Raw genomic sequence first — 12,360 nt, 5'->3', positions numbered from 1 at the left:
GTCAGTGTCCACAGGCACCTTGTAAAGCATGTATTTTCAATTGCTGTTCAGTTCCAGTCACCTTCATTTCTCAGTATTATGGAAGAAGGTAGTCTGGAGTAGGCCATGGAAAGTGGATTCTCTGGAGACAAGGGAAGTCCATGTCACTGGTCAAGATGCCAAGTAGCCAAGATTGGTTGTGAAGGATTTGGGTGCCTTACAGCTGAACAGTTGCAGCCCTCCCTCACAAGATTTTTATCCACTCAATTGATTTTATTCCTCCAGTTCCCTTTCCATATATAGCTACCTGATATATTTGTAAAGTTTCAATTTAAAAAGTGATTTTTTTCCTGAATATTTAAAAAAATCATTTTAATTAAAAAAAAAAGTAATAGCTCAACAAATAAAAGCACACCCGAGAAATGAAATGAAAATGAATTTTTTATAACAATTTTATTCCATTTTTCCCCCAAGTAACTGCAGAGTTGGTTAAAATATTTTGACTTCAAGAATTTAGATGAAAATGCAATGAAGCTTCAAATATATTTGTGGATATTGTTGATTTCTGCCCCCCCCCCCCCCCGTTTGTGGTACTCAGCCAACTCTGCTTTTTCTTGCATTTTCTGTTACAGTTGGATCCTGCCCCTGCTGCGTTGTTAATCAGTTCTGACCTATTCCTCCCCCCTCCCTCCCCTTCAATCTTCCCTTTTACAGGATGTAAAATTGGTGGCATAAGTTATGGCTTTTGAGCCAACTAAATGAGGCAAATGTAACTAGAGACAGTCAGGCTTCTTATAGATTTCATAGGCATTACGGGCTGGAAGGGACCTCGTGAGATCATTGAGTCCAGCCCCCCCCCCCCCCCCCCCCCCAGCCGCCGTAGTCAGGAAATCAGCTGGGATCAAGTGATTCCAGCAAGGAAAACATCCATGTCATCTCTCTTGTCCAGGGTTCGTGTCACCTGGTCATAGAAGGAGATGAGGTTAGTCAGACAAGACCTGCCAGTCACAAAGTCATGTTGGCTGGCCGTCAGAAGCTAGCCTTTCATTAGTCTGGATGGATCCCTTGACAATTTTCTCCAGGATTTTTTCAGGGATGGACATCAGGCTGATTGGTGCATAATTCCCCAGGTCATCCCTCCTCCCTTTCTTGAAGATAGGGACTACGTTGGCTTTTTGCCAGTCTTCTGGGACCTCACCCGAGTGCCATGAATTTTTAAATATCTCTGCCAAGGGGGATGCAATGATGTCTGCCAGCTCCTTCAAAGCTTTCGGGTGCATTCCGTCTGAGCCCATGGACTTGTGAATGTCCAGTTTCTCAAGGTGTTCCCTCACCTGACTACAGGCCCGCCACCCACTCCCAGGATAGTTTGTGTCCTTTCTGACAGTGTTACCACCATTTTAAGCAGAAATTTTGATTTTGTATTAAAAATGTTTGAGAATTACTAAAACCAAAATAAAATAAATTCTCTGCTGAAACACAAAAAAGCAAAGCAGAAAACTTTTGACAAAGGTATTGTTTATACAAGACCCAATATTCCAGCATAAACATGTCTTCAGAAAAAAAAATGAGCAGCAATGTAGAGGACACGTCACTGTGATGACTTAGTTCTAATTCTGTTTCCTACTCTGCACTGACCTGCTGGATGACCTTGGTCAAGTTATTTCTTTGCTGTGTGCCTCAGTTTACACATCTGCAGAGTGGGGAGAATAAACCAACTACCTCTGCAAAGTGCTGTGAGATCTACTGACAAAAAGCACTATATACATTCCAGATATTAATAATCATGTCCCAAGTACCTCTCAATGTCTCTTGGCACCACAGATAAAAACTGCTAATAAAGCTACAGTGATGTAGCGTCTCAATATAGAGGCCTAAAACACCACGGTTTGTTAAATCCAGTTGAAGCAGGTACTAATTATTACATTGGAACTGCAGAAGTTTGATGCTTATTGTCAACACTTGAACTATGTCCTAACTTGTCCATTGAATCCTGCTGATCTGCAGCACTGAAGAATTTTACTTGAGATCCCTCAGGGGTAAAGAGTTGGATAATTGTTGGCTTTGCTTTAGCATTATCTTCCCACACACTAATATTTTGTCATATTTTAAATTTGGGAGTAGGAAGTGTTTCTTCACATCTGTACCTATGGCCTGGGTGGTTGGGCTCTTGTTCTGAAGACATTTGCTAGTACCAGATTGGCTGTAAAAGTTTACATACATCCTTTTTTGGGAAAAGTAATTTTATTACCAAAGGTTTATTTGGTAAAAAAAACCCACAGCCTTTTCCATCCTAGTGTTCAATTTCTATAGGATTCCAAACATAGGCGACACATGCCTCCTGAGGCTGGAGGGGCACAGCGACCGCACACAGGCGGCAGCAGCAGTGCCGGTGGCAGGGGCATGGTGGTGACAAGTGGGAACTGCCCACAGGCGGCTACACTGACTTCAGCGGCAGGGGCAGGCCAAGTGGGGACTATTTGCAGGCAGCCTCGGTGGTGTTGGTGGCGGGGAGAGGTCTTCCCACGGCTGATTGCCAACTGGAGGTTCTCCTGTAACCAGACACCGAGCTTGGTAGTGCTGGTGGCACTTCTCGCGGAGGGCACCAGTGCTCCGCCTGCCCTCCCTGCCCATCACCTAAGCCAAGAGCATTTACTTTCGGGGGGGGGGGGGGCATCCCCTACACATTGCCTATGATTCCAAACCCAGGCTTTATTTCTACACCTACAAATATTTGCAGATATAAATTTGTGGATACAGTTATTGAGTTTTAAAATAAAGGCACAAAAGGAAAGCAAGAACTTAAATATAAGACCCAATACCTCCCTAATTTTCTTCCCAAATGCATCAAACAATCAATAATGACTGGCCATGATGGATTAGTATCTTTTCTTCACTTGTGAACAGCTACATGGCTGCTCCACAGTAGGTAGAGTTGTCTCTGTTGATTATACTTCATCCCCACTTACAGGTAGCGAGGATGGGAGGGCTGTCCTTTCAGAGTGATAACTAACATTTGATTGATTGTAACCAGAACCAAGCCAAACAACACCAACCTTGCACTCACTGACAGAAACACAATAAAAGGATGCAAAATAATTAGGCCTTAGCCTGTATCTATTTCCATATGAAGTTGTAATTCTACTCCAAAGCATGATCAACTGACATTGACTACATGAACTATACCAAGGAACATACGGGGTAGAGGTGGGAGTGCAGTCTTGTATTAGTTTCACTCTGGATGTAGCATAAGGGCCTGGAAGTTGAGGTAGTACTATGATCCTTTGCAAACTGAATTTTTAAATCAATTTTGATTAATATTTTCTCCCTCTCTTTACTGATCTACTGCTTCTAGTCTTACTAAATTGTTGTCAAGAGCCCTTACATGCAGATCATTTTCCAAATTACAAAAGTTTCAGCCATTTATGAGCTGTAAAAGGGATTCTATTAGCCTGAGAGGAGGCGGTTTTGTTAGACAGAGGCAATTGGAACAACTTGCCATTGCATAAGGAAGTTGCTTTTCACTCATGTGATTAACCAAGAGTGGTTACTACACACCACCCCTGGTCAAAATGAAATGTCCACCTCAGCCTAACAGCCTATCAGTCTAGCAAGATAAAAGCATGCCGGTGGTACGTGGGGGAGTGATGTAACAGTAACTGCCCTGCCACCACACCCCATGCTTGGTGGTACTGATGTGCAAATAATAATGAACTGACTGGAATTGAGGAGTCTGGAGTTCCACTTCCGGTTTTCGCACAGGCTTCCTGTGATCTCTGAGCCAAGTTCTACTTGGTGGAACTGCACTGAAACCCATGTTATCTATAGGCAAGATAAGTAGAGCCTTTAACTGTTATTGTATTTGTGGTTTAATTTTAACCTGGTGTCTTCCTGGTTTTATGCATATTCTGAACAGGGTTACAGCTTGTTAAAATTATCATACAAATTGCTCGTTTCTTGTACAAATCGCTTCTATTTGTTGTACAGATTTACAGAATATTCCCAGGGAAGCCACTTCCTTTTACTGAAATGCCCACATCCATTGCTCTGTTTTTTGGTTTTCATAGTTTAAGTCACCGGGTCTGATTCTTCTTTTGAAGTCTATAGGATTCTTTGTGTTGACTTCACTGGGATTAGGATAAGCTCCTGGAGCACTTCTACTTCAGCCCTGAAAATAGGTTAGGGAGGTAGTCCCAAAACGTTCTGTGGAATCAAACAGTAACAGTCATGCTTTACCTCTACAACTTTGGTTCCTCAGAGCAAAATGGATTCCTCAGATAGAGCCAGCAACAACAACCTGCCATCTCTGATTTAACAATGGGCAGTGATAAGGAAAATTAGACTTGTCATAAATGGGGAAAAAACTGTGCCAGCTATAGTTAACAATGTGTGCATGCACCTGACACTTTCTGAAGATCCCCTGAACAGGAGAAGTTCTACAAGCATTTCCTTATTGGCTTCAATAGTTTCTAAAAAAATGATACACCAGTTTTCTTACCTGCAGGCTACTTAGTATGATTCACAGTCCTGAAATTCACATTATAACCTGATTAAGAGATCATACTAAATAAGATTCCAGTGACTCAACAAAACGCATCACCTGGTATGAAAGATAAAGGATTAAGGCAGACATAGCATCTTATCACCCATAACTTCCAGTTCTCTGTACTTTCCCCTCTCGTCTTTCTCACTCTAAAAAGCATTCACACTTTTCTTGTCTCCATTGCCAAAAAACACCTATCATATTTGATCAGCAACTTTCTTTTGATAGAATCCCACTGTTGCCAACTCATGATTTTACTAGATGTCTCATGATATTTAGTATTTCTCCTTAAAGACGCATCTCCTGGAATCAGGTGATTACATCAGAAACTTGAGTTTTCTTTTGCAGAAAAGTATATTTCTAACACCCTGGGTGTATCTACACATTGAGTAATGCACTTTTGCTAACGCACGTAGAATTTAGTTCTCCATTGTGGGGAACTAGAAAAAGGTACGTTAGCCTATTTTAATGCACATTAGCAAACACGTGCCTTTTTTGTGATGCTTTAATGCACATTAAATAAACTAATGTGCACTAAAGCACACATGTAGACATGTCCACTGTTGCTTGCCCATGTGCCACATGCAACCTGTGAGCCAGTAGTTGGAAAGCTCTGGTGTATAACAAGGGTATACAAAATATAACTGTTCTGTCAGACTTCAACTTGTAACCCTGGCACACTTTTTCTGTGCTAGCCAGTCAAATCTACTAGTCCATTCAGTTGGCCGACAGTTATTACAGACTCTCTAGTTATACTTGCTAAGTCTTTTTTAAATGTAATAAATCCTACATACAAGAAATAAGGAACAAAAGTAAACTTTGCAAGGTTGGTGCCCAGCCAACCCAGCTACTTACAACACCTTGTTCCAACTCTTCTTTTTAAATTCACTAATTCATTTCTTCAAGTGAAATCTCCTCCAAAAACCTCGCTCTTTTGTCTTTGATATTTTACAATTTATTTCTATCTCCTTTCTGAATGCTACTCTGGAACTGTTGTTTTCTGTCTGCCTCTTCTATATTTCATAATTTATGATGAAATTTGGATTGGAAGCAATCTGATTGTTGGCTTTGTCTGTTTCCACTGTGTTATTTATTGTTCACATCATTGCTCCTTTTCAGTTCTTGTCTTGCACCTTGGTAATAAAGAAATTGCATCAGTATATATAACATAACAGGATACTATATTACAGAGTTTTTGCAAAAAAAAGTTTTTAGTCACATTTTAGTTTGGTTTCATGCCATGTTTTTTTTACTGATGGTATTTCCTACTACATATAAAATGCTTTCTAAAGTTCAAGAAGTTCAAGTGCCTGACAGCTTAAGGACACACAAGTAGACGGCGACTAGAGGAAAGAATGTGGAAAAGTAGATAAGTGATATACAAGTTAATAGACCTGGACCAGAAATGAAAGGGGGAAATGATCAATCTTATAAGGTCAAAAACATTAAGAAAAAATTCAAAATATTTGAACCAGCTCTCCAAGATGATTCACTGTAGGCAGTAAAGAGGAAATGGGTCCCTGCAGATTTAAATTAGGTCAGGATGGAGGCCTGGGAGTTGAGCTCAGAGAAGACATACCTATATCTAATAAAACATGGAAATGATGTGGGAAGAAGCTGTCAAACTGGTAGATAAGGCTGAGTGAGGGATGAGCAACACAAAGCATAACAAGGAAGATTAAGCAGGAATCAAGTATAGTTATTTACATTTTGGAAATAGTGAGAAGATACTTTCATGAGAATAGATCATAAGGATGGTCAGTAACCCAGGAGGGAATTTGCTCATTATATAGACAAACAAACCATACCCCAAAGTGCAGGGAGCTCTATAGAAAGATATGTATTTTTATCCCATTGCATGACTTGAAATGGGGTTAGATGTGGCTCCTCATAAGGGAATGGCAGAATTCTTAGAGGCAATCTCACAAAACTCCCATTGAGTTCTGAGAAATCAAAGAAAACTTGCTAAAGCTACCAGCTAATTAAATAAGTGCATTGATTTCCCTAGTCAGACAATTACAGAACGTTAATGCTGTGGAGCTAATTTCTTTCTTAGACTTAATATAATGAATGATCATTGATTCAATTGAAAGAAAAATTGTATATTCAAAAGAAAAAAGGCTTTGTTTGTTAAAACTACTCCAAGATTTGAATATAAGTCTTTATAGACTATAGATACTGGTTAGCTAAATGCCAATGAAAATCATAATTCCATTTGTCTACCTAAACTTCTCACTATTGGACAATAATCTATTCTGTATGATATTAAGGTAGAGATAATTACGCAGTTTGGGGATTTATCTGAATAAATATTGGCTGCCCTTACTTATTAAAATCCTTGAAGCTATTTTGAAGAATGTTATTTCATTCACATCCCAGCAAGCAATACCATGAATAGCAGTCAGTCATGCCTGTCTACATATATGGATGGACTCAAATATCTGTACACATAGTTTATTGTAAAACAAAAACTGTAGTTAGAAACATCTTCCTGCTCTTCTAAAGCCTTCATACCATAGGGCTTCCTTCAGTCATAATCCAGAGTAATATCAAGAAATACAACTTTGCCAAAAAAGGACAACACCTGATTCTGCTGTCATCTCCTTCTGTTTCCCCCTTCTTCACAGCCTGCTTCCATATGGTTTTGAAGACATTGCCCCAGAGCCACAAAGGTAGTAGGAGTCTGATTCCCCCCACACTGAAATTAATGGGAGTTTGGCCCCCTGAAGGACAGCTTTGTCATTTTGGCAATGCTTTTTTGTTAGAAGCATCAGCTCAAGGTTGGTAAGCTGAGTGTAGGGGGTTTAATCATGTTTCTGCAAAACTGGGAGCCCTCACTGCCTTCCTGCTTTAGAGCAGACAGCTATGAAGAGGCTGGAACGGTAGCAAGGGGTACAGATAAGAGAATGCAGGGACACAGGGTGGTGAGAAAAAGAGAAGTAGTGAAGGGTAGCCTGAAATTCATAGGACTTTTCATTAACTTTCAAAACAAAGAGCTAGCTGGGGCAGCAATGAATAGCAATATTAAGAGAACCCCTACTCCTAGCATCAGTCTGAAAGCATAAATGAAGTGTTTGTCATTTCTTCTTGATGGCAAGGCAGCTGCCTTGAGAGTTTGGAAAGTGGTATCCCATCAGCGTTAACATTACAGTTAAGAATCCACCCTAGAAATTTTTGCCAATAAGGATATAACAAATTTCTTACAATGGCAGGTTAAGCCTACATGAACAGTGTGAGTCAGTCATTGAAAAGGCTACTTTATCAGCCAAATGATCTGCATTACTCAGCCATCCCACTTGCATGCTAGATTGCCTATCAGAGTTACATATTATACATGTCCTTGATGTTGCAGCTCATATCTGAAGCCTAAACTACACTTTTTCTAGTAACCCCATAGGCTTAGCTATAGCATAGACAAACCCATCTCATCCGCAGAAGAATATCATAACAAGAATTTAACAGCCAGAAAAGAGGAATGATGTCAATTGTAAAATAGCTCACATAGGGATGCAGCTGTTTGCTGCTACTGAAGATAAAGGGTGAAACTCTCTGAAAGACATACTGGGTAAACAAAAAGTTCTTACAAAAGACAACAGTGCAGTGGCAGAGAGTTTATAGGAAGCAGGATGTTAGGAATCGTTTTTACATGCCATTTGTGTACAATTTTACTTCTAACTTTCCAACTCACAAGGCTATGACACAGCACGTCTTATAGTTACTTCTTTTTAGGGCCTGAGGCTGCTCCCTTATTCACTCTTAATGACACCTTTCTTGAGGAAACCTGTTAAAAATCATTGAGCCTTTTGGTAGGCAGGCAGTAGTGAGCATGAGAGGGTGGTACAACTGTGCTTCTGTTTCTTCTTCATACTCCCCACGGAGTCTAACAGCACTGTGCTACAACCAGGGTGCGTCTACATGTCACTGTATGGTGACATTGCTATGGCGCTGTCCTTTAGTACTTCGTTTTGGAAGTACTAAAGCATGGTACAGTACGGGCAGTTATGGGCAGTACACAGCACACAGGTAGATTTTACCACTATGCCGCTGTAGCAGTGCACTACTGTATACCAGGGAAGTAAAGTAGCTACTGATCGCATGTTAGACCTGCATGATTGCTACATCTCCGTAGCACACCATACGGCAACATAGCACGTTGCTACATCGCCATAGGGTGATGTGTAGACGCACCTCTAATATACCCTCATTTTTTGTTCCCTTGATGCTCTCCCCATCACAGCAACACAGCAATGCTGACCAGTTTTACTCGGAAGGATCCCAGAATACTTTACATCCTGTAGCCTCCATCTTGCCATGGAGCTCTGCAGGGCCAGTTCTCATTACAGGAGCATGACTAAATAGAAACACACAAAGCACTATGGAAGTAAGTCCAAGCTATTACGAGTGGAGGAGCAGTAGGCAGCAGGCTGAACATCAGTGGTAAGGAGATATATTGAAGACAATCATTAGGGTAGAAACTGAGATTGTAAAAAATATAGGTAACCTGATAAAAAATAGCTATTAAGAAAATATTTGCAAGAGGCTAGGCAAAGTGACACAAAATTAATAACTTATTGGATGAATGTTGCCAATTTTCTCCTCATGAATACTCCATTAAAAGATGATGATTTCCTACATTTTCTAATTTTTCACAATTGTTTGTCCAGTTATTTCTGTGAATAATTCAGGGTCTGTAACTTGTTTGAGAGCAGCTCACTGTAAGTGTTGGAAAGGCCAAATTAGGGCTCTTGTGCTCAACTGTGAGGGCTAGGAACCACTGAGGGCTAATGAAAGTATGTTTCTATTCTTTGACTGGATTATTGTAGCTCTCAGAATCAAGCTTCTGTTGCAAAACTGGTGATCTCAAGTTCAATATTGCCAACCTGCATGCAATAATCACAAGATTTTAAAGTTAATACTTTCTTCATCCTTTCTATTCCTTGTTGGGTATTTACCTTTTAGAGTCCACATTTTCAAGCTTTTCTCTGCAGCCATGAGGAGTATTGAAAGCCAAGATTCTCAGCTCATCATGTAGAGAGAATATCAATAATCAAAAAACCTGGCAACAATACAAATTCAGAAATTGTCTTCCAGGAACAATATTCAGTGCTCACTTACAATGACCTTTCCATGAACTTTTCTGCCAGTGGGCTCATTGACAGAGTTTTTTGTTGAATGTTTGAAAACCCAGATACATCCGTGTATGGTTTTTTCCCCCCAATTTTTACGTTTCCCTACTCCTTGCATCTTACAAACTTACAAAGCCTGTCTAGCAGCTCTTTACTTCAGGGCTCAACATTTTTTTTTCTTAAAGCAACTGCACTACTTTTAAGACTGCTTAAAATTGAACATTAAAGATGACATTTTCTGCTCCCCCTCAAACCACCACACCCGGTACATAGTCTAGAAACTTGAGAACCATTCATATCAAGACAGGTTCTGTGTCTCTAAAGGAATTATTTCTGCAGGCATAGAACAAACCTAAAGAGAGCTTTGATCCTTGTCTTCTACAGCTTGTTCCACAGCTGTTTCACGGGCACCTGCACCAAGTCTGTAGGCCAATAAAATGTCACTAGCAGTATTTTCTTAGAAGCGATACTGATTTTACACAGATTCACAGAAGTTTAGGGCTGGAAGGGACCTTGTGAGTTCATCAGGTCCAGCCCCCCGTTCTGGGCAGGAAAGACTGCTGGGGCCAAATAACCCCAGCAAGGTGTGTGTCCAGTCTCCTTTATGCATTCCTCATCAGATCCCCGCAGGTAGAAAGGGGAATTAAACCCAGGTCTTCCACATCCTGAGTGAATGCTCCAACCATCTCTTTTGATATCAGTAGTCTAAAAGAAAGTGATGGGTTCCACAATATTTGATCATGAACAGTACCATTCAAAATAATGAACATATTTCAAGCCTTGTACCAACAACACACACTGTATGTTATTTCTGCAAGACTTGCCATAGCTTCATTCTCCTATATCTAATTACTTGTGGGTATGGGCACACATAACACTGGTTTAAATGCTGTTTAAAATCAGTAGTCTTTTGAACCAGTTCACTGTAAAACAGTTCGGTGTTATGTGTGGACACAAAGCACTCCGTGACAGTCAATCCCCAGGCACCTTCTGCCCCCAGCTGCTGTATCTGGCAACTCTGGTATGCAGCCAAAACTCTCCCCATTTTTTCCCTTTTGTTGGCATTTTTTTAACCAGTAAGCTTCCTTTTACTGTTTGGCCAAGAAAAGCTATCTTTCTAACAGCCAACTGTGCCCTCCTGACTTGACCATGACCCCTCCTCATACGTACCCTGCCCCTTCCCCCAGGATCTGGGAACCCAGAAACATAGGTTTAGGTACTCCTTGTATCCCAGGTAACAAATGGCAGAGTTCAGCCAAGTGCAGGCTACCGACCATTACTGAACTAATGTTTGGGAGAGAAGGGAAAATAGAAAAATTAAAATGCGACCAGCCACAGGTCATCAACCCTTGGGTCCCCCAAGGCAGGGGAACAAGAATGTCTTCACCCCCCTCTCCTCCCCTCTTAGGTTTGCTGGCCTGGGTGCTCACTCCCATACCCTGGTTTCAGAGCTGTAGTACTTCAATGCCTAAAAGATGACCATTCTACCTGGAATGCTAGTGCACAGTACCTGTGGCCTGCTACCATTGTGAACTGGTTCCCACACATTAACATTTGTGAATAGTTCAATTGTTATGTGTATCCACATCCTATAAAAATCCTTACCTCAATTCAGATGAGGGTAAGATCATTATAGACCCTCCCCATCACAAGGAGCATGCTAGCATGAGGAGGTGTTCAAGAAATAGCTTGCAAGCTGCACAGGAAAACACTTGGGTCAAATGCAGACTGTCATGGGACGGGGTCCTCAGGGATGGCCGTGATACCCCTAGGTCCCCTTAACCATGCCAATCCTGCCCAGTGGGCACCCTCTTTCTCATCTGCCATGTCTTGGTGTACTATAGTAAATAGGGAGGCTGCCCTCAAGTTATATTTTGGGCATGGTCCAGATGGACCCCACTGAACCCTGTGGGTTCCTGGACCCCTTTTGGGTCCTGCTCCAAAACGAATGCCTCTCGGGACACCCTCAGCCTTATGAGCTAGATGCGTGACTCCAAACTGCCCCTTTACCACGCCCCAAACCTCGCAGATGGAATTCACTCATTGTCCCTCCAAGGCCTTGATTTAACTTGGCGTTCAGTCATGACTGGGCTCTCCACAGCCCTGGCTCTCTCTCTCTCTCAGTGCCCCCTGGTGCTGGGGTCTACTTATTAGTACTTGGGATGAACAGACCCCAGCACCAATGTGGGCGCAGTATTCGGGGTGGGAATTAGCTTGCACCTGCAGCCAGTCAGCTGACCGGGAGAGGCAGGGCCCTGGGCCCATATAAACCCCAGGGCTGGGACTAGAGAGTCAGTTCCCTGCCAGCAGCCAAAGGGGAAGGAGCCTCCAGGGAGGAATTGCCCAGAGACGCTGCAGCTGCCTAGTATGAGGCACTTAGGGCTAATGGGGATCCAGGAACTCACCAGGTACCCTTGACTACTAGGCACTTAGTGCCAGGGAAGAAGTTTGACTTTTTTAAAGGGGCAGAGCACACCCTGAACTTTCTGTGTTATGTTATAGCCCAGGGGCTCATATTTTGGTTGCTGTTTTACAACTGTAGAGGATCGGGCTGAGGCTATTGGGAAAGGAGGAGGCCTCAATGGGGCCCACTACAGTGTGGGGACCCCAGCGCCAGTGTGGGAGCCATATTTGGGGTAAGCAGACCCCAGCACTAGTGTGGGCGCCGTATTCAGGGTGAACAGACCCCAGTGCCAGTGTGGGCACCATATT

The sequence above is a fragment of the Alligator mississippiensis genome, chromosome 4, assembly GCF_030867095.1.
Source record: "Alligator mississippiensis isolate rAllMis1 chromosome 4, rAllMis1, whole genome shotgun sequence".
Taxonomy (NCBI): domain Eukaryota; kingdom Metazoa; phylum Chordata; order Crocodylia; family Alligatoridae; genus Alligator; species Alligator mississippiensis.
This window is presented reverse-complemented; position numbering follows the sequence as displayed.